At 40.3% G+C, this 22,143-nt stretch overlaps 1 long non-coding RNA gene across 1 annotated transcript in view; it reads right to left on the bottom strand.

Moving 5' to 3' along the window:
• Positions 1–208: 208 nt before the first annotated feature.
• The window catches only part of LOC148189591 (uncharacterized), a 109,042-nt gene continuing 87,107 nt past the window's right edge, over positions 209–22,143 (bottom strand). Inside the window, exons 4-5 of the long non-coding RNA XR_015776548.1 lie at positions 1,031–1,161; positions 209–261 (exon numbers count right to left, since the gene is read on the bottom strand). This is a non-coding gene — a long non-coding RNA (uncharacterized LOC148189591). The remainder of the gene's footprint in view (positions 262–1,030; positions 1,162–22,143) is intronic.

Genomic DNA, 22,143 nt, shown 5'->3' with positions numbered 1-22,143 from the left:
ATCCCACTTTATTCGGTAATGGGTAGATGGAGGTATTTAAGAAGGCTGTTGAACATTTATCAAACCAATAAATGAGGGTAAGCGGTTTTTGAGTTTTTAGAAACAGTCGTGGAAGGCTTAGTGAGGACTTTTAATATTTCAGCAGAGCTGCACATTGACAGTGAAAAGACTACATAACAACCTACTTTAGTTACATCACTGTGATACTCACCGTCGCTGCTCTGCTGGCTCTGTAGTGGATCTCCATATCACCCCTGGCTCCTGAAATGTGGAAGAAACACCATCAATAGCCAGCAGATATAGAATGTAACTTAGTACATTTATGTAAGTACAATTTTGAGGTACTTGTACTTTACTTTAGTAGGCCTACATCCACATTATGTTATTTTGTGCTCTTACTCCTCAACATTTATCTGACAGCGAACGTTAGGCCACTTGTTACTTTAACTTAGATTAAAAATATAATTAGTTTACAAAATACCATTTATTATATTTTTGCATTGTTGTATTAGTACTTCGAGTTAAGTAAGATCCAACAACTTCTAAATAGAAGGAGAAATATTTGTCAGAAACATATTTTAGTGCTTAGTTTGGATGTAGTATGAGACTGTGAACAAGGAGCAGGCGACATACTGTTTAATATATAGTAAAAAAAATGAAAATTCCAACATCTGTTGCCTGTTTCTTGCCTTTAATGTTTTCAGAAACATATCTTAGCTTACTGTTTAACTACTATTTCATTTTCAAGGATTGTTTGTCACCAGCCATTCACCATATTGTTCCGGGTTTCAAAATGACCAGGCTTGCATTACATCATCCACCATCCAACTACAAGTGCCATCTTGTAGTTGTTGGTTTTCTATCCCTCAGTCCTTTTTCTCTCTTTTCTCTGCACAGAATTCAAAAGTATTTGTGCATTTCTACTCCATATGCAGCCAAGTTTTTGAAAAGACTATCTCTAAAGCAGTGAAATGACTTTTTAAGCACCATGTATTATCAGACGGGTGATATATATGTGCATTGTCCTCACCTGCTTTCCCTGTATTGACCTCCTTGAGAGTATCCATCAATAATCCTGTACCCGCTGCTGCTTCATTCACTGCCTACATATCTTTTGCACTATTTCCATCCCCACTGAAGTCTCCACCATGCCTCCTGCACCTATAAAAGAAGGGAGGCACAGAAAGAGATAAAAACCTGTATATTTTCTGAATAAGACAATATTTGTAATATATAAGCATTGTAATTTGCCGCATGCATATCTGCTTAAAACAAACCCTAAATTGCACTTATAACCAACATCAAGACAAACAAACACACAAACACACACACACACACACAAACAAATAGAACAATAAAAGTTAAAAAAACAAACAAATAAATTAAATTACCTTATGAAAACTGCTTAAACACCATAAAAATTAAAACAAAATAACTTCATTTAAAATTATGATAATAATAAATATAGCTATAAGCTTTAAACTCTTTTTTTTTCAAATAATTTCCTAAATGTGGTGCTTTCTTGCACTTTGCAAGACATTGCTTACAAAGTTGCTCATTGCTTTCTTTTCTCGATTTTTGAAAGAAATCAAACCAATTTGCTCAGGGTTCAAATGTTTAAATACTTGTGAATACTGTCTGAATGCACCAAATAAAAAGTAATGTTGATTCAGGACTCAAAAAAGACTGTTTCTGAGGACACCAAAGCAATGTGTATGTTTGGTCAGTGAAATTGCTACTTTAACTTTAAACCAATTCATAGCTGCACCTGTTTACAGTGGAAATGGTTCACTTAAAATATAATACAGTCAGTGTTATGTTAATTTTACACCTGTGCCTATACACAGTCACAACCACGGCAGAATGTCAAAAATTAAAATACAAAGTACATTCGCACAAACTGCCCCTAAGTACTATTTGGAGGTACATCGACTCAACATCAGTATGATTATTTCCATTTTATGCTAACGTCAATGCTACTCTGTACTTCTAACGTTAATTTCAGAGGGAAAAGTTGTAGTTTTGTTGTACTCCACTACATTTATGTTTCTACAAAATAAAATATAAAAGCAAATTATGGTTCTGCGCTGCCTTTTTGTCACTTAAAACGTTTTCAGAAACATAATATCTAAGTATACATATAAGTTACCCGCTCAAGCATACTCGGCCACGTTCGGCTGCCGCTAAATATCTACTACGCATGCTCTATGGATAGATCCAGATATTTTACACATTTCTAAACCCGGAAAAAAGCTTTTTTCTGCTTTCTGCTTCTGCGCCAGTGAGCAGCTCTCATAAGAATGAAGGAGGCCCAGCCCCAATGGCTGTACCCAGACTTCACTATAATCTACTATCATACATCCATGATTACTTCACCCACAGCCAGCGCTTTTCTGGGCAAAGTGCATTATGGTAGTTGTAGTTTTTCTACCTCTTGGGCTGAAGCAAAACACAAAAGCCCTTTTTCTGAGTTTTCTTTCAACATGTTGTACCATTTTCAAAAGTTTGTGCTTCCTCCTACCATATAGACGGCCTAGTTTCATGACTTTGCAGAAGTGAAATACTTTGTCAAATGTCTGCATCAAGCACGATCCACTATAATTTTGATGTTATTGAACAATATCTGAGGTTTGACATCAACATGATAATGCTGCTAAAACAAACTTATGACGAAGATTTGTATATTCAAGGCCAAAAAGGGTGACTGTTTATTATGAATGCTTGAATAAACTGATGCTATTTTGCATTAGTACTGTTGGTGGCAGCACTGAATCTGGAAACTGCCTCCATAGTCAAAGACCCTTTTCTGTTGCATTAGCTTTGCTGCATTGTTTGGTTAAATTTAGGTTTCAGGGACACCTGACACTTCACCTGTTTCATGGTGAAGAGACCAGGTGCAGCAAATATTGTGATATTAATGACTTTCAGCATGAAATATGGCAGGAGAGGAAAATGTTTCAATAAATAGGATGAGTTAGAAAGACAAGCAAATTATAATAAAGTCTAAAATTCAGACTGTCAAAGCTATTTAAAAAAGTTAAGTAGGAAGATGCTGATTTACTATATGCTACTGATACAACTGTAGGACATCAAGCATAAAAACTACTTGCAAAACTGTTTTGAGATCATGATCCTGGACCGTCAACTAAATGCACTTAGTGTGGGCATTTGTGATTAGAAAGTTAAGACCACAGTCAGGTTAAAAATAGATGTAGATACTGCTGTAGTAAGCACTTTAACTTCTGAACTAGCCTCTTTCTACCTCAGCACCTCCTACACACAAGCGCACCTCATGGCTTCCTGTGCAACACCACAGTTTTCCATTGTGGTAGAGATGCGCCAATCAAGCTCCACTGACAACTTCAGTCAGGTGAGAAGTTGTGAAATACGCCTGTGAAGAAGTCATTGTTTGTGCATGGTGCAAAAAATATTTAATTAGTTGCCAATAATTAGTTATTTTGTTGCACACTTGTTGATTTAATATCAGATGTTTTCCATTAATCAATCAACCTGAAAAGCACAACAAAATGAGACAATGAAGCATTACATTTGTGACAGAATAAGTATGTTTAATGAGGCTCTGTTTCTTCTTTAAATGGTCCAAACTAAGAATGTTTTTTTTATATAAATATATTTTTGCAGTGTCATTTATGTAATTTTATTTGACATGACAGAAGGGGGCACTCTACGCAAACCTACTGCAGCTTTCCTTCTGCAAGCTGGAGTCTGGACCAGTACCTCCTCTGAGAGGTTCATTGACTGCAGCCTACAAGTGCTGTGTCCTGCACTTGACTCTCTGTTTGATGTTGATTGCTATTCCGGAGCCGCAGCTTTGCAGAGGCTTCTGAGTTTCAGTGCCTCTGTGGTCGTATCTGACTGTTTTGTTTATCTCATTTGATCATTTATGTGATTATTTGTTTACTGCATAACCTAAATCAATGCACATTTAAATATAGACAGACATATTCAAGAAATAACAATATATATGAGCATGAGTGGCTGCTTTGTATTCATTTTGCCAAGCATCAGTATTACGAGGCTCACATAAATGTAGGAACACAGTCCTGAACTGAAAGATAATGATGCGAAAAAGCAGCCTGTGTGCCTTTAAGAGGCAAGATCACATTGTTATTCTGGGTTTGTCCACAGGCCGACTGTGGAGGTGGACAGATAGTGGTTCTGAGGGTGGTGCGTGGGGGAGAGAGAAGGTGTGGGAGGGGCGTGTGTAGGAGTCTCCTAATATGAGTCTCCAGGGGCCGGTATGGATTAGAAAGAGAGGGAGAGAGATAGAGAGAGAGAGAGACACTGCGATGTGCATAAGATGTCCTTTGGATGCATCCCGTGTTTTATAGCACATCCAAGGAGGCAGAGATTGATCCCGTGTTTCCCCGTTCTCCAGAATGGTGTTGCAGGGCTGAACACTCAAGGCTAAGCTGCCCATTAACGAGCCAATAATTTGTGTCATTATGTGAAGACTGCAGCTGGTGCCACTGATGCGCTGCTTCTCACATGTCAGGTCTGAAGACTGAAAGGAGTCTTAGCGCTGCTCATTATAGAGCCGGCCTCTCATCCTCGCTTCCATCCTTTGTCTTGGAAGCATGCGTGGCGGAGAAGGCTTGGCCTGGATAGCTTATTTATTTCCTACCCCAGCTCCCTTTTTGAAACACAGCATGCTCAATATAAAATCAATGTATTAAGTGTTCTCGAGTATGCAGAGTGACGTGCTGCCATTCCCACTCTATGCCTTTGGCTGTGATTACAGCTAATTTGAATGATTGAAATGCTTCCATAGTGGAGCTGGAGTGAGTGAAGTGAAGGGCTCACACAGATGAAGGGGGAGGAGGCGAGAAAGGCTTGGCTCTACTCCAGGTGGAGGAGGTGAGTCATTCCCCACACAGATAGACAGTCTATCAGTGTGTGTGCACGTATGTGTGCATGTGTGTGTGCGTTGCCGAAATTGTTGTTGAGAGAATAAAATAGTGCTGTGAGCAACAGAGTGATGGGGAATGAATATCACTGTATACACTGTGCATCTGTGTGTTTGTTTTTGTGATTTTGTGTGCTGTTTACAGTGGTTAATCTGTGTGTTCTGCAGACGAATAGTGACTGTATCAGTGCTCTTTAGGCCAGCTGACTCCATTTCCCAAGGTAGGTAGGATTCACGTGGCTCAGTATCAAACAAAATACTGTAAGTTGAAACAGGAGTTTCACTGACTTAAAATAATTGTTTGATAGTTGTGTTAATGTTTAATAGTTTAGTTACCTGAGATTAGGAGAGCCCCAACAGTACCATCCTTTAATAACAAGTATTAATAATAACTTGATTTATGTAGCACCTTTAAAAAGTGCTTTAACAAGCAAAGAAAAAGCAGAAACGGGATAATAAGAAGGCAGTTCAACAACAGAAAGCCAATCAGTATTTAAGAACACAACTGAGGCAAAACTAAGGTAGAGTTGAGATAAAATTCATACAAAAGGACAAATAACGCAAGATACAGGTTACAAAATGTCAATACAAATGAATACGAATAAATATATCAAAAATAACAAATGCAATAAAACCACAAAATAAAAGGAAATAAAATGTATAAAACAGAAATAAAATAAGTGAAATAAATTAAATTCAATAAAAAGATGAAGTTAAGTTCCTTTTAAGCCATGCATTTGAGTAGTCTGGTTGAGTTATTTTATTTCATTTCATTTCTTTTATTGGTTTTAACTCAGGTGTGTTGTTACTTTTACTGGTTTATTGGTTTATCTATTATTTTATCATACTTTGATGGTTGTACTTGTGTGTAATAATCTTTGATTGGTCTTTTCATCATACTTTATTCTTTTTTTTTTTTTTTAAATTTAATTCATTTTAATACAAATGTATTATCCTCTTTTTATGGTACTACTTGTAGTATTTCTATTTTATTTCATTTGAACATTTTTTTCTATTTCTCAGTTCTGAGTCACATGTCTTTGTATGCTTTATTCCTATCCTTTATACTCCACCTTAATTATTATTTTATGAGGTTTTATTCTTTTAAAAGATTCTTTTTTATGGTTGGTTGCTGGTTTTGTTTTGTCCTTGCAACTTCTAGTTTTGCTTGTTTGCTATTTTTTATTTAAAATTAGTATTTTTTTAAAAAAAAGAAGTGTCTCTACTGACAGAGGCCTGGCCAATATAGTGACACATTTAGTTATTAAGAATGCATTCATTTTTTGTACATTTGCACACTTGGCGTGCATCAGTGTGCATTTATGTGTGCAAAACTCTACACGTGTCACTTGTGAGGCTATATTTATTTATGTTGCAGATGCATGCAGTTTTTGAGCCACCTGACTCCGCCACCTCAGGTGGGCGTCAAACTCATGTGGTCTCATCAAACAAAATGAGGGCAGCTACAAGTTTCATTTACGTCCTTTCGCCTTCTCCTGATCTGGAAACGACATCACTTAGTTAGATGCCACATGTGTGCCACATTTCAATTTCTTTTTCATCTCACCACTCTATTGAGGTCTTATTCGACAGTCAGTCATGGACAAAGTGTCAGAGTATCGAGCTCTGAAGCATGCAAACATACAGAGAGACACACTGACGCGCTTCAACGCATGCAAACACCCACCCACGGTAAATGTTTAGCCACGCACGAGTTTCTCATTGTTCCATTTGCCTTTGAGAGGCATGCTCGCTTATCATCAGAAGGTACAGACGCAGATCTCACTATATTCACAAGGTATTTCTGGATGTCTGCTAGCGAGTTGTTGCTTACTTGTCATCCATCAAGGGAGGGGTGTATACAAAGAGGACATTCTGTTCTAGACAAAGCAAGCAAGCAGGCATACAACTCTGCTGCCTTCTTCCACCCCCGCCTGCCCATGCACCCCAGCCCACTAGCCTGTCTCTTCCTAAAAACTCTGCCAGACTCTCGCACCCTCTGTCTGTCTCTCCGTCTGTCTGTCCATCTATCTCTCTATCTATCCATCTATCTCTGTCTCCTCCACCAACGCCATTGAGGAAGCGCAAATAAAAAGTTGTTGTCATGGAAACCTACCGTGCCTTTGCTCCTCTCCCCTCATCACCCCCTCAGCACACTCAAACTTGTAGACACAGGCGTGCGCACACACAGAGCTTCCTCGCATCTATTCAATAAACGCGTCGACAAACGTGAACGACTTCAAGAAGCTATGCAAAAGTCTAACTCCTATAGAGTCACAATTATGGAGAGAAACTCAAGCCAATTATTTAAAAAAAACTCCCTATACATACATATATATATATATATATATATATATATATATATATATATATATATATATATATATATATATATATATAACACAACTCAAAATAAGAGATCACTTCTGACATTTTCAAAGGGCCAACTGATCAGTGGTGCCATCTTGAGAGACCAAAAACATTTTGTTTCAGATATATGTCAATGCGCAGATCAAATCAGTGGAACTTTTACACATAAATGAATGTAACATTTCCAGCTAAGTAGCATGTATTATCTGTTTTTTGCTGCTGCTGTCAGGCAAGTCAAGTAACACAGATATAGAGACTCTTTGACAGCTAGACATTTCCAAGAAATATACGTTCGTCTGTCACATCACAGATTAGCAGTATAGCTCAACACCTAATACATATCTCTCTGATGTGGTAAACACTGATTCAAGTTATTGATTAAGACACATTTAAAAACTGAAACTCAGTGATGATGATCTCTATGCCACAACATATGACTACATTAGAAAAGTACCCTAATCTAACCTAAACATTTTTTAGGTTAAAAAGCAATATATTTGGGTATTTAGTAGTTGTGTTGATTGATTCAGGTCTAAATCTTGACATTTGAGAAGTCTAGCTCCTAAAGAGTCACACTTGTGAAGAGAAACACAAGCAGTAGTAGAAACATGTCTTTGTAGTAGAAAGAGGCAAATACTTTTAAAATTGATGTAAGCAAAAACAGAGAAAAAGGGCACTTTTGCTCACGAGGTAGAAAACCTACAACTACCAGAATGCACCAGACCAGTATACACTCGTGCTGGTGGGTGACCTAATGCGAACCTGTACATATGAAACAACAGTGGCCAGATGGCAAGAAATGATCTTGTATTACAGTTGAACTGTAAGCGGAAACATTTTTCCGAAAACATATAAGGCGAGAAATAGACAACGCACTAACAGAAACTTGGTTTATAGCGGTTCAGCACTGCTTAGTTTTGTTGTTTGAGCCGTTTTTTTGCACACCCATTTTCACCGTGCAGGAAGCAGTACACCACTCACTTCCTGTGCACCAACTCTCACTTTTACAGATAAACAGGGCACTAAAATGTGTTTCTAAAAACATTTTAGGCAATAAATAGGCAGTGCATTGACATTATCTTGATTTATATCCAATCAGCACTGCTTAGTTTTACCGTTTGATTGGATTTTGGTCCGAGTGTACTTCTTGTGTCTGTGATGGCGGTAATAGTAAAGCCTGTAGTTCGGGTCAGGAGAGCCCGCAAAACTGTGCTACATGACGTGTTTTGCATCAATTTGCAACATGCAACAGAATTTCTAGGTTAGGAGGACGGATATCTAGGCAGTGGTTAAATGAAGGGAAGTTTACCACAGTTCGTCTGCACATACCAGTCACACTGTTTTGGTACAAAGCTGGTTGAAAATTGGAAAAGTGGGGCACCCAGTAGCTCACCTAATAGAGCGGGCACCCCATGTACAAAAGCTATGTCCTTGCTGCAGCGGCTGCAGGTTCGATTCCAACCTCAGCCCTTTGCTGCATGTCATCCCCTCTCTCTCCCCCTTTCACGCTTTATCTGTCCTGTCGAATTCAGGCAAAAAGCCCCCCAAAACTATCTTTAAAAAAAAGGAAACTGGGCAAAGTATCCCTTTAACTAAACAGTGAAATGGCTCCTTGATAAGTGGACAAACAGGACTGTCCCTCCTCAGCAGGCCGCCAAGTGAAGTGCAGCTTTCAGATGGAGCAGCAGCTGGTCGACCGCTCCTGATGCTGCTGCTGTTGTTATTATTGTCCCTGTGGTGACAACGTGGTCCTGAGGAAGCCAGCTTGTCATCTCCTAGGAAAGCAGACGCATAACACAAACAGTAACGGAGGTTTGCCGTGGGTGTGTCCCCAGCTGCTCGTAGGGGTTGACGCACTTCCACGCCCCCTGTGCATGCTCCCAGGAGAGGGCCTCAAGTCCCGCAAGTCTCCATTCATTCAAGGTGAGATGCAGATGACATGACAAGTTGCTACCATGACAACGGTTGGTTGGGTAAAGCCGTGCAGCATGAGCCTACATGTTAGCTGGTAATGAAATCGCCCCTCCTTTCTTCTCCTCTCCCTCTTGCACTGAAGCACAAGAGAAACAGGCTAACTGTCACGGTGCTCATTTAAAATCCTCCACCACCAAATTGGGATTTTGTTGTTAGGTTGTGCAGGATGGCTGCGGATTCTGGTCAGGTGTCTGGCCACCCTCAATCAATATGCAATCTATTCACTAGATGTAATTGTTCATGCGCTGATTGCCTCTCTAAGCCATTTCACCTGAAAATGTGGTTTCCACCGTGCTGCTAGTTGGCAATTTTGGGGGTTGGGATCGGCGCTTTGTTGCTTTCAGGATCAGACACAGTGTAATTTGAACGTTAGCTTGCCAAGGATTGATGAGCCTGCACTTCCCAACTCTGTCCTGATGTGAAGCATTGAGCATGATTGGCATGCGGGGAGAGAAAATAAGCCAAAAGAAAACACAAGAACAAAGTGTTTGTCAAATTAGTCTATCATCCCCAAACAGCTAATGTATTTGATATGATAATTATGTTTATTTATCTTCCAGCTACTTGTTACACTAATTAGACTTTAACAAGTGTATTAGGCAGAGGTCTGCACGGAAGAAACACTTTGTTGTCACGTTCATGTTATTAGAAGTTTTTTTCTTTAAAAAAAAGAAAAAAAATTCAAAATCCAGTCACCAATGATTAATCGCAGAGGTGCTTTCTGACAATATATAGTCTTTAATGTTTAAAGGTTTAGTGTAGGATTTAGGGGCATATATTGGCAGAAATGAAACATAATATTATAAGTATTCTTAAGCGTATAATCACCCTCTGCAAAAAACAACTGTCATGTTTTAGTGACCTCCGAATGAGATGTTTTTATCTACATAGCGAACAGATTCTCGTCCACAAAGTCCTCCATGTTGCAACGCCCTGTTTCTACAGTAGCCCAGAGCAGACAAACCAAACACTGGCTCCAGATAGGGAAATTCATGCTTTTGCATTGGCCACAATAATTAGCAGCTCCCCCTCACTGGGTAGCGTAGAAAAAATGCAGATTTTTTTATTATTATTATTATATTATTATTTTATTATTATTACCGGTATTAATCACTTGTTTTGTTTTTGAGAAAAAGGAAACCTCTGCAGATAATTTGACTCCTGGTAAAAAACCTACTGAACATCTGGATCAGAAAAAACTTGAGCACACATTAGCAGGTGCTGGGCCAGCGGCCCATCTGCAGTGAGCCAAACAGCATAGGTATAATCCAAATTTGAAATGTGAAACTGCTATATTCAGTGTTTTTTTTATCACCAAGTGCTTTTGTTTTGGAGAGGAAAATGCCATTGTGTATAACTTCTAGCTCCTAATAAAAACCTCCTAAATATTTAGATATTAAGTTATTAGAGAAAAAAAGTGATCAAACATAAGCAGGTGCTAGGCTAGCAGCCCATCAGGAACATGTCAAACAGCAATGGAAATCACATTTTTTGTTAATTTTTGAGGAAGAGGCCTCTGCAGTTAATTTGGCTTCCAGCAAAAAAAAAAAAAAAAACCTCCTGAACCATGAACACTGAAGGAATCCTAACCTGGAGCTCACGCTTTGCACATGGGAAAAGTTTCAGCTAGTTGCAATCTGCAGTCCACCACTAGATGCCACCAAATCTAACACGCTGCTCCTTTAAATCAGTGAGGTTGATTTTAATCAAATTGGCCTCCTCGACTCAAAGCAGGTGAAATGTCAGAGGCCTTTGCTACAGGACCGACTAAATCTCAAAAATCGATATTCTTATGTGGCGATGAAGTGTCTCTGTCCTCTCACCTGCAAATCATAGTGTCACATAAAGGATCTTTTCTCCCCCTTCATTCCAGTTCACTTGCCCTGCTCTAAATATCGGATTCAGACGGACTGCCACCGCAACAACACATAGATAAGAAGATACATTGCTGGTGACATTTAAAAGGAGCCGCAACCCCCTCATCTGCCTGTCCATTGTCAGCATCCTCCGTGGCCTATAATGAGAATGTGCACGCCCAGGCCATTATAAATAGTCTCTGTCCTGGTTAAATGCAACACCTCTCTTTGGGTGCTATGATTCACCGTGATTCATGCCAGTGTGTGTTCTCTCTGTTCTCGCTGATGAGCTGGATGACCGGGGGGAGGAGGAGATAAGGGCTGCAATGGGAACATGGATCATGGGTATGTGTGTGTGTGTGCATGTGTGTGTGTAGGCTGTGCCACGTGTGTCAGTGGCAAATTGAACAAAGAGAGGACGAGACTGGAAGTGCACAGCTGAAGTGCTAAATTTGTCAGCCCACCTTTGAGCCCACTACAAAAAAACAGGCCTACTTGAAGGAGGAAGGGAACAGAAATGAACAGTAATTACCTTCAAAATGAACTTTGGTGCATCTGTAACATGTGTGACGGATAAGCGTGTGTGTGTGTGTGTGTGTGTGTGTGTGTGTACACATGTCTGGGTGTAGGTACTTGAAGGCTACTTAAAGAATGGGGCACCTTGTTATCACGCCGGTGGCATTTTCCTACTGTGCATGCATCACCTCCTCCTCAGCTGTGATAGACGTCGTGATTGAGTGATGGACACCTATTTAATTGCACCCTGCTGTGTGCTGTCTGTGTACCAGAGAGGTAGGAGGGAGAGGCATGAGATAATGGATTGATATGAAAGCCAGCCATGAGGGCACATACTGTCCTGTACACTTTGCCTGTCTCTTTGTGCAGCCTCATATGCCGCCTGCTTGTTTAGCTACTAATTATTTACACTGATATAACTTGGCTGCTGCTGCTGGGACTATATATGCATGCATGTGTGTGTCCGTGTACTGCGAATTCTAGTGCACACCAGCTCCCAGTGGCCATGTGGGTGTGTGGTGGGTAGCTCAGAGTTACATTAATAGCCAAAGGGCAGGCAAGCAGGGAGGGAGGACAGACAGGAAGGGGAAATACAGTTTGCTGGTCGCCCACCACTTCCTGTGTGTCTCCTACACTCGCAGCCCACGGACCAGAGCTGCTTCTAAAACCAGTTTGTTTGCTTGCAGCGCGACACAGATAACGCAGGAGCAAAAGGTAAACACGGTGACACAAGGGCGAGGAATGCCTCGAACAAATTAGTGATGGGTTTGTCGCTGTAGGAAGGTTATGCAAGTTGCTGGAAATGACTTACCCAACACTGCCCTGCCCCTTTCATTTTCTGCTTGCCAAGTGTGTGAGGTGAGGCACTTGGGTGTTACAATGACAAAAGCAACAGCAGATAACAGATCTTTGTTAAAATAATGATCTGTCTGTCAACCTATCCATGCATGATCAAAGACGACCTCTGTGTTAACCGAGAAAAAGCTGAAGAAAAGATGATCACTGCATCGCACTACATCGCACTGCTTTGAACCTGGACAGATTCTCAATCCAAAACTCAATCATATCAGTACAGTCAATTAAAGGAAGTGTGTGCAATTTGGACAGGCAACAGAAGGCCAGTTTTCACTCACCAAGGCAAGCACTAATTTCCTTAAACATACAGTAAAATATTGCAATGAAACCATGTTAACCACTGTTAATGATTAAATTAACATAGAACTTGGGACATGTAAATGGATGCTATACTTAAGGACACACACACACACACACACACACACACACACACACACACACACACACACACACACACACACACACACACACAGACTCAAAATGACCACAAAAGATCCAAAGGAACTGCAGAGACACAAAATAACTATAAAAAGAGCAAAACAACCACAAAGACACAAACAATTACCATGAAGAGATGCAGAGGAACTGCAAAGACACAAAATAAGTAAATAATGGGGCAAAACAACTAAAAAAACACACATATTGACCACAAAGTTTAGTCCCTCCAGGGTCCACGATCCTTGAAAACAGCACTGTTTCTAAATATTCCTGACTAGTTCTGACTTATTGGCCAAGGAAAACTTTAGTCCAGTTTATATCGACTCTGAAAATGTATGATATTATGATGTGCATCCAATGTAATTGTAATTTTCAAAAAGATACTTTTGTGATAGAAACATGTCTAAAACTATTGCAACATGCATTTAAGTTTGTTTTTTTTTTTTTTAGAAAAACTGCTGTGAAATCAGGCATTTCAGGTTGCAACAATCACAAAAAAAGCCAGTAAAATCCTTGAGGGACTGACATAAATATGCAAATAGCCTGCAAAGAGACACAAAATAACTACAATAAGGGGCAAGAAAAACACAAAATGATCAGAAAGAGATGCAAATTAACAAAAGAGGCAAAACCATCACTAAGTCTGTGTATCTTGCTCCTATGTAGAAGGGGTGGTGGGGCCCTTTGCATGTTTGTGCCCATGTACCCATAATCTCATAATCCGCCCATGCATATTAGTGTTAGTCTTACTCATACATGCTATTCTCTGATTTATGTCTTGCATTTTATTTTAATGTTTGCCAATAAAATAAATAAATTAAAGAAGTGCAAAGAAGGGGTCAGCATGGGAGGAACTTCTACTTTGTGAAACCTCAGGGAGTTGTTTTTATTTATTTATTTTTTTTATTTTGAATTTTTTGATTTTAATTTTTACAAAAAAGTTGCTGGCTATTTGCTGTATATGATGTTGAATGTTTCAGTTTTGATCAAACATTTGCTAAATGAATTTAAATAAAGTTTTGTTTCGGAGTTTGTTATAATCCAAAGTCTAAATATGGACAAAAATATTTTCATTTTTATTGTAAATGCATATTGGTTCCAAATGTTGGTTATCTGTCTCATTACCTACTACTAATAATCTGTATTGGTATCGGCCCTGAAAAACCAATATCGGTTTTAAACGTGGACCCCTGCAAGACCAGCTGTGCACAGCTAACAAACAAGCAACGTGTAACATTTACAGTAATCAGAAAGTAACAAATCTTTAGCCCACTATCAAATGAAAGTGAAGTCAACAATGTTGGCTCTCACTCCCCTTTAGGAGGACTGCAGTATCACGATACGTCCAGCAGAGGTCCTTCTCTCATTAAGTGTTGTCAGCGTCTCTTTAACTTGAAGTGAGGAGCAGCAGTGAATAGGTGACGAAGGTGAACCACAACAATTCAGTGAGCCGAGTATCTCAGCTACAATAACGTAACAACAAACACATGCTTACATGATCGCAAAGTTTCAACTTAAATTCCAAGAACTGAAGTAAATATGAGTATTTAGGGCACATTTAGGGCACATTCTCTCAAGGGACAACCACAACCTCCACCACACAGTCACCCACCACTGCTGACAGACTAGATTGGCCGATAAGAAGCTGCTGGTTTGCCCACATACTGTGCTCTGTTAAGAGGCAAACCCCCTGCCCTTCTGGGATCCCACATCCCCATTGAACTTTCCACCCACTCACCAAGGAATGCGGAGAGAGGGAGGGGAAGAGGGGGCTGTAAGAGGCAGAGATGGAGGGGGGATATAAAGGGGAGGAGGCTAACGAAGAAAGAAAGAAAAAAAGATGAGAGACTCACAAATCTTGCAATACAGTGACAATAAAAAGCCCTCGTGATGATACTGTTCTCATCAGATTGTGTGAGTACGGGGACAAGGCGACAAAAAGTGATGACACATCATGTAGGAGGGTGTTTGAGGGGGTCTGCATTGTCGAGGGTTTTCCCCCTCTGTCGAACAGGTGAGGACTGACATGGACAAGAAAGGGCATGGGAACAAAAGAGACACATGCACACACACATGCACACAAACTGTACACGCAGGCAGTTATCTAATGACGTGCCATGATGCGTGTGTCTTTCATTACTGTGATTTCACCCACATGCTGTGACTGTGTGCACGTGTATCTGTGATATGTTTATTGTACCCGCAGCTAAAACCTGTTTGTGTCACATGACATCACAAGCCCTTAGGTGCTTGTCTCATTTTGTTTTTCGCCACCGGAGTCTTGTCAACAAGTTGCTAATGCCTCTCTCCGTCCCTTTTCTCTCTTTTTTTCCCCGCAGACTTTCTCAGAGGACCTTATGAAAGCAGGTGCCTTTTGCTACGCCTCTCATTGAATTAGGAATTCCACAGCGTAAAGTGGCAGTATTGTTGATGAAAGGTTAGAGCTGTTTCAAATTCTCCCCCTAAATGAAAAGGCCCTCTCTCCAGCGGTTGTACAAAAAAAAAAAGGGATGACATTTTGGTTGCATCAGCTGTATATCTAAAGTGTCTGCAGCAAAATGCCAAAACGATCAAAGCCAAATAGGGAGGATAATACACACAGAGAGCACCTAGGCGCTCTTTGTTAGGTTATCTACCCACAAACCTTACTCAGACCTCATAAAAAGTCATTACGCCCCTCAGTGATAATTCTCTGAATACCCCCCATTTAATGATAAACATTTACATGGTGGCAGTGAAAGGAATTTATCAGGTCTTTACATTAGGGATTAGATTCGGTGGCTGAATTAGTGTCTGTTCAAGGGCAGAATGGAGGATTGGAAACTCAGTGGGTGGAACATGAAGAGATTTCATAAGAGGAGGCAGGTGGTGGTGACACAAGACATTAAAGCTCTCTCGCTCTCTTTCTCTTCCTGTCTTTTCTTCTACCTCCAAGCACACCTTTGTGACATCTCGCAGATGTGAATGGACATCTTCGCTTTGAGGTGTAGGCTGGAGGATAAAGACGTGAAATGTTGCATTTTTAAAGGCGCCACAAAAGCGCAGGATGTGAGAGGCTGGATGGTTGACCTTCATTGTCATTGCCTTTTGTTTGGGTCCGACATGAGCACGTCACTACCTCAAAGTATTGGTATAAAAAGGAGACACATCGGTGGGGTCAGGCCTGAGCGTCCAAGGCAGGAGTCTATATATGTAAAGATAGTTTCAAAAATAAGAATAGGCCTTAGGGACTGTTTGTTCTTTATCAGAGGAGGGGGTGGTTGGTTTCTTTTTCCCTTTACCAAAGCTGCAAATGTTTTTCCTTGAGCCTCCTGGAGTGACTCTGTTAAAATGCATGATTTTGCATCCCACATTAGGGACCATCAGAAATGCAAAAATCCAACGATAATTTCTGTCTTTAGTTTCTGGCCTTTACAAATGGTGAAAGTTTGGCAATTTTTAAAGAAAAAAAGTTTTAAAGAAAAAATCACTATAACTTTTAGCAGTAAACTATATACAAAACCATTTCAAGCTGTATGCCCCTCCCCTAAGTCAAAATAAAAGAAAACATGCTTAAAGAACAACTTCACATGCCTCCCCCTTTTTGCACCAGCCCCTCCCCTCTCATAAATAACAGTCCCTATTAATGATTTTTAAAAAAAAAGGATCTAATAATCTGTCTATACTTGTATTTGACTAAATGTACTTAGTTTGATTCTGTCACTTTTAAGAAAAATACACACTAGTTCTCCAACTCCAGTCAATTTATTAAATATCAAGTATTTATGTTAATATTTTAACATCACAATTCATAATTCACAATTAATGTTTAAATAAAAGCTTAAATAAAAAGGGAAATAAGGTGCCAGAGTATATAAACAAAGCATCAAAATAGAGCTTGTTCATCAAAAATGAGGATTTTTCCACCACCTTACAGATTTCTGGGCTAAGCCCCCAATATCTTTAAATCCTGGAAACGCCCCTGACACACTATCTCCTTACTTCGCCAACCTGCCGCCGCTGTTCTGAGTCACACTGGGGCTCCAGCACTTTATGTTTGCTCCTCTTTTCAGCCGGTGGCACCCCACAAAAAGGGAGTTATCAGGCTAGAGGTCCAGTCATATATAGGGATTATCAAAGGAACATGATGTCGAAAGGTAAACTTCGACTCTGCGCCCGCCCAACAGGCAGACAGAGCTGGGAGGCAGCGCAAACAGAATGGATGTATTTGCTTTTCATGTGAAAATCAATGGGCCCAGACAGATGGCGGTTTGTTTCCTCACTATTTACTCCCCGGCTCCTTGACAAATGTCCTCGCCGCCCCTCCTGGGCTGACGGTGCACAGGTAAGCAGAAAGCCATCCCTTCCTTTCCCACCCCAAATGGATGACAGATGTGCGAGCTACCGCCCTATTTCTTTCTTTCTCCCTCAATTACCCCCCATCCATTCACTGCTGTTGACCCAGCTACGGCAAACAGCCTTGAACTCAAAGAAAAAAAAGGTTTATTTGCGTAATAAGCCACTCCATCAGATAAGCATCTTTATCTTTATCAGAAACATTGGCCACATAACACTTAAAAAAGCCAACTGGAAATGTTCCGCTATCAAGAAACACAAGGCGTTTTATTCACACAGTATGGTTTGTATGAGTCATGTTGTGGAACAGGAGACAGACAGCGTCTATGGTCCATTACCACCAAAGATAGATTGTGACAAATATGGTGATGAGTACTTCATGCCAGCCATGCCTCAAGTGCCTCAACTCAGGGGGACCTGGCTCATGTAAGAGGTGGAGGTGCTAAAAGGAGCAGACACATGAAAGATGCATTATCATTCTTCCCAGAACCATATAAAGGCGACCTCATGTGTGACTCAGATATATTACCAAAAAAATAAATAGACAAAGGATTCATGCAGGAGCCATAAGGCCTCATTTATACCAAGCAGGAACCTTCAAGGCTAAAAAGTTAAGTCAGCGTGGAAATATCAAAAACTGCACTTCATCGAATGGCCACTTGAGGCTGGCTCCACAAGTGAGTCAATCCCAAAAGACTCCCAGGTTAAAATGCACAACTTTACAGCAGAAATAAACATGTTTACAGTCTGGAACAAAAAACTATTTTGCTCTCTATAATTAATTTCGATGTTCATGGTAACTTTACAGTCCTTACACATTTTATTATGGCTTTAAGTTTCTCATAATAAGGGCGGGGCCGCCTGAGTGACAGGCGGTCTGTGAGGCGTCGCAGTCAGACTGTATATAAAGTTAGATGGTATGACAGCTCCCAAAATGTGAGGCTTAAATGTCCCAATCGCCCCCTGGTGACTGGCTGCAGTATAGGTCATAAACTCTGACATGGACCAAACTTAAAAGTCAAAGTTCATGCCAAATACATTTTTACCAAAGATAGTTTCCGTCATTTTTTAATAGTTCTTATCGCCATCATGTTTGCTCAAATGTTTGTTTTTCTGCTAAGTTTGGTTTTAGTTAGTTATTTGACATGATTGACAGCTGTGTGTGCCAGTCATTGTGCTCATGATTGGTCAAACAGGTGCAGGAACTCCAACACAGCGGAGCTCGCTACTGCACAGACTCCGGCTCCAAATGACATCACCATCGTCACCGTCGTATCCTGGATACTTTGACCTAACTTTTGTATAGTGGGGGTAACTGCAGAAAAAACAACAAATGAGGCGATGGTGAAAGAGGTCGTTATAACGCAACATTTTACAGAGGCAGCGTTGTAAATGGTACACAACACTGAATAATTATTTTCACAGTTTTTCTTTTTCATTCAGTTCCGCCATTTTTTAAATGTTGTCGTTGTCTACTATGTTGTATCTTGCTTGAACAACACTACGCTGTTCCCATGATCTTCGCTGATAGTGCTGCGTTTCGTTGGTATCTGTAAGCTTCAGAAAACGTGCAAAAATATGGATGATATGGAAAAAATGTGGACAGAAGTTCCATCCGTGTCCTTATCTAACATCGAGCATAAATGAGCCCTAACATCTTTTGTTCATTTGAGGCAAAAAAAAAGTACTATTTTCTAAGATCAGCTCGCCCACTCTGAAAACCATTTTCCCTGGACACAAATTTACACAAATTACTTTTACTGGAATCTGTTTCAACTGGGACTGCATGTGAATATTTTTCCTGGTCTCAATCAGTACAAACTCCAGCTCTAGAGGCAAGAACGATCCTCACTGGAATCAGACTGAGGTCTGCACCGCCGAAATCTGTGGGTTTTAATAGAGCCTCGTGTGGAATCAGACTTTCCTTCTGCTGCTTTGAGATATTTTTAGTCAAACAGTGGCACTTCTGCTAAAGACGGCACAGAAGGTACATTTCTCTGATTCAGAAGTTTTTCTCTGACTTCCAATATGATTCACATTCACAGACTGGTCGCACAAAGCCGCAGCTTGTAACAGTGGATGCTGCTTCCCCTTTGCTTCTCCCGATTTCGCAAGAGAAGGAGGGGTGAGAAATGTAGAGGTGGGTGGGTGGGGGTGAAAGTCAGCATTCCAGCCGGGCCAGAGTGGAGCAGAGGTCGTACGGGTAAGAGAGCATGGGTGGAGGTGGAGGTGTGGGTGTTGCGGTGGCGGCGTTGCAGGGGCGTAGCAGAGTAAAGAGCAAAGAGCAGTTCCTGATTCCACAGCCCTGAGCTCACCACCTTTGCGCCCGCCGCCAGCCACTCCTTTTCTCCTTCACACCATCCTCTTCCTTCTCCTCCCACTCCTCCCCTCCTCCCGCCTCCTCCCTCCGCCATGTCTCTCCATCTGAGGTGTTAACTCCTTGTGGGGCAGTTCCAGAGCCATTGGCATCGATGTCGGTTTTCGTGGAAACTCGGGGGAGGAGGCGGGCGTGCTGCTAGGGATCCTTACTGGAATTGAAGGCGTGTGTGCCAGTAAAGTCGAAATGATTCACTCCACAAATGTTTTTATCCATTTGCAACACCGTATAATCTGCACTGGCAATTAACTGTGACCTGGCATGACGGACGTGTCAGTACACACACACACACACACACAGATAAACACAGTACAGGATCAATCGGTAAAGGAAGGAGCAGGATGAAACAGGGTAGACTGAGGAGGAGCCCTGGATTGGTCACGCCTGTGTTTAACCCATAAACACTGGATTTAGTCAAGCTACTCTAAATCATGAATGTTGGCTATATGAGCATTAAAAACAATAGCAGATTAAAGCCAACTGTTACTGTGTCACCCCATTGAATATCTAAGTCCTGTCCACAATAGGGCATTATTTCAGCGAATAATAAGACTCATAAGCCAGATTGACAGGTGAATACAAGAATAGCACACACACACACACACACACAGTACAGTATGCCATGAAGGAGAAATAACATCCCAATATGGATGGGTTAAAGGGACAGTTCCGATTTTTTGAAATGGGTTTGCATGGCGCACTTATCCATAGATACTATAATACAAACAGTGGAGGTCAGTCGGCACGATCCCAGTTTGGAGACACAGTCGAACATGGAAGCTAAGCAAAGTACTGCTGTGGAGGGGTCTGCAACAAAACGTGTTTAACAGAGCTCCTAAAGCTTCAGGAAAATAGATTTAAGAGGTTTTGAAGACACTCAGAATGAAATTTAAGACTAATTTCATCAGATGGCAGCTAAAAAAGTTACTGCAGTAAGATGGAAGCCACCTCACGCACTTCACATTGTTATCTTACATTCCTCGATGTTACTTATTTGGAAATATCCACAGCGCACATCCACAGTGCAAAACAAGAGCAGCTGAGAAAATTAAAGCCAAACTGGGAAACTAAACCAAATGGAAAACTTGTTGTTGTAGTAATTTTTGTCCTGTCTTTCTTTTGTAAAAACACAAAAAATGTTCCAAACAAATCAAAATTGAAGGAACAAAAAAAAACCACATCAAGGGTTATTATATATAAAGTTATTTTTGTTTTGTGGAGACAAGTATAGAAACAGAACTGATAAATACCTGGTGTTTGTTGGCAAGTTTTTGATTTTGCGTTTCTTTATCTGAGAGACTCCACTATCTTGATTCCCATCTTGCGTTTGAAATCTCATCATGAGTTTGAAAAATTCCAAAAAATGCCTTATTATGTCCTTATTTTTAGACTGATGAATTCAATGACTTTTAAGACTTTTTAAGGATCTGCGGGAACCTTGTTTAAGCTACCTAAAAACAGTCACACCTAAAAGAAGGGACTCTGTGCCTGCATCATCTGCTCCTCAGATTTGATCTGCTAATGTTGTTTATTTGTATTTTATATGCTTCACTTGTACATGTTAAACTGTGTTGTATGTTTTTAACTAATGTACATATTAGATTTGTTTTATTATTCAAGGATGCCATCCCTGTGATGAAAACCACACTGTAAAAAGAAACTCTTTGTTTTAACTTAAAAACATTTAGTGTCCAGGCTGCCTTAAGCTTTTAAATTGACTGAATTTGAGAAGACAGGTTGAATTAGTACCTCTTATAAATTCAGTCAACTTAAAAAATTAAGGCAGCCCAGACACCAACTTCTCAAAGTTAAAACGAATCGTTTCATCTTGCAATGTAGCTTTTGAGCTAACTTGGGTATATTTACTTTTGCTTGAATGAGAATTAATGTACGCTGTCCCTTCTCAAATAAAACACAAATTCACTGTTTAACCTTAATGTGAAAATGAAACCATTAGCTTGCTCTCTTCTAAGCCAGACTGAATAGAGAAAAAATGTGATTTAACATCTTTGAATACAAGATCTTCTGGTCTACTGCTGGCGTCACCAGTCATTTTGCTTGTGTTATAGTGTGACCTCGGCGTTTAAAAGGGTTCGTTTATATGCACCAAAGTCACACAATAAGACAAACAAACTAACTAATCGAACCTGCAGCTCCAGTGTTCAGTGAGCTGAAATGACTGTATTTGTCACTGGAGTTTGGTGGCTTTGACGACAGCATAGATGGCAGCTTCCCCCATTGGAACGGGCTTTCTGACATAAAGGTAAAGCAATGTAAATACTTTCAGAGCAGCATACACTTAAACTGATATTGTTTTAGGTTTTTTTTGGTGGCTAAAACACATTTTGTTGCCGACTCCCATCCGTAGCAGTACACTGCTTATCCTCCGTGATGGACTCCAGCCTGCTTCTCCAAACTGAGGGCAAGCCGACTGACATCTACCGTATGTGATATACTGAATCTTAAAAGAAAAAAAACAACTTTCCCTTTAAGAA

The sequence above is a fragment of the Plectropomus leopardus genome, chromosome 5, assembly GCF_026936395.1.
Source record: "Plectropomus leopardus strain MGB_pleo_1.0 chromosome 5, ASM2693639v1, whole genome shotgun sequence".
NCBI classification, from domain to species: Eukaryota; Metazoa; Chordata; class Actinopteri; order Perciformes; family Serranidae; genus Plectropomus; species Plectropomus leopardus.
The sequence above is the reverse complement of the archived record's forward strand: the minus strand, read 5'-3'. Positions and strand labels throughout refer to the sequence as shown.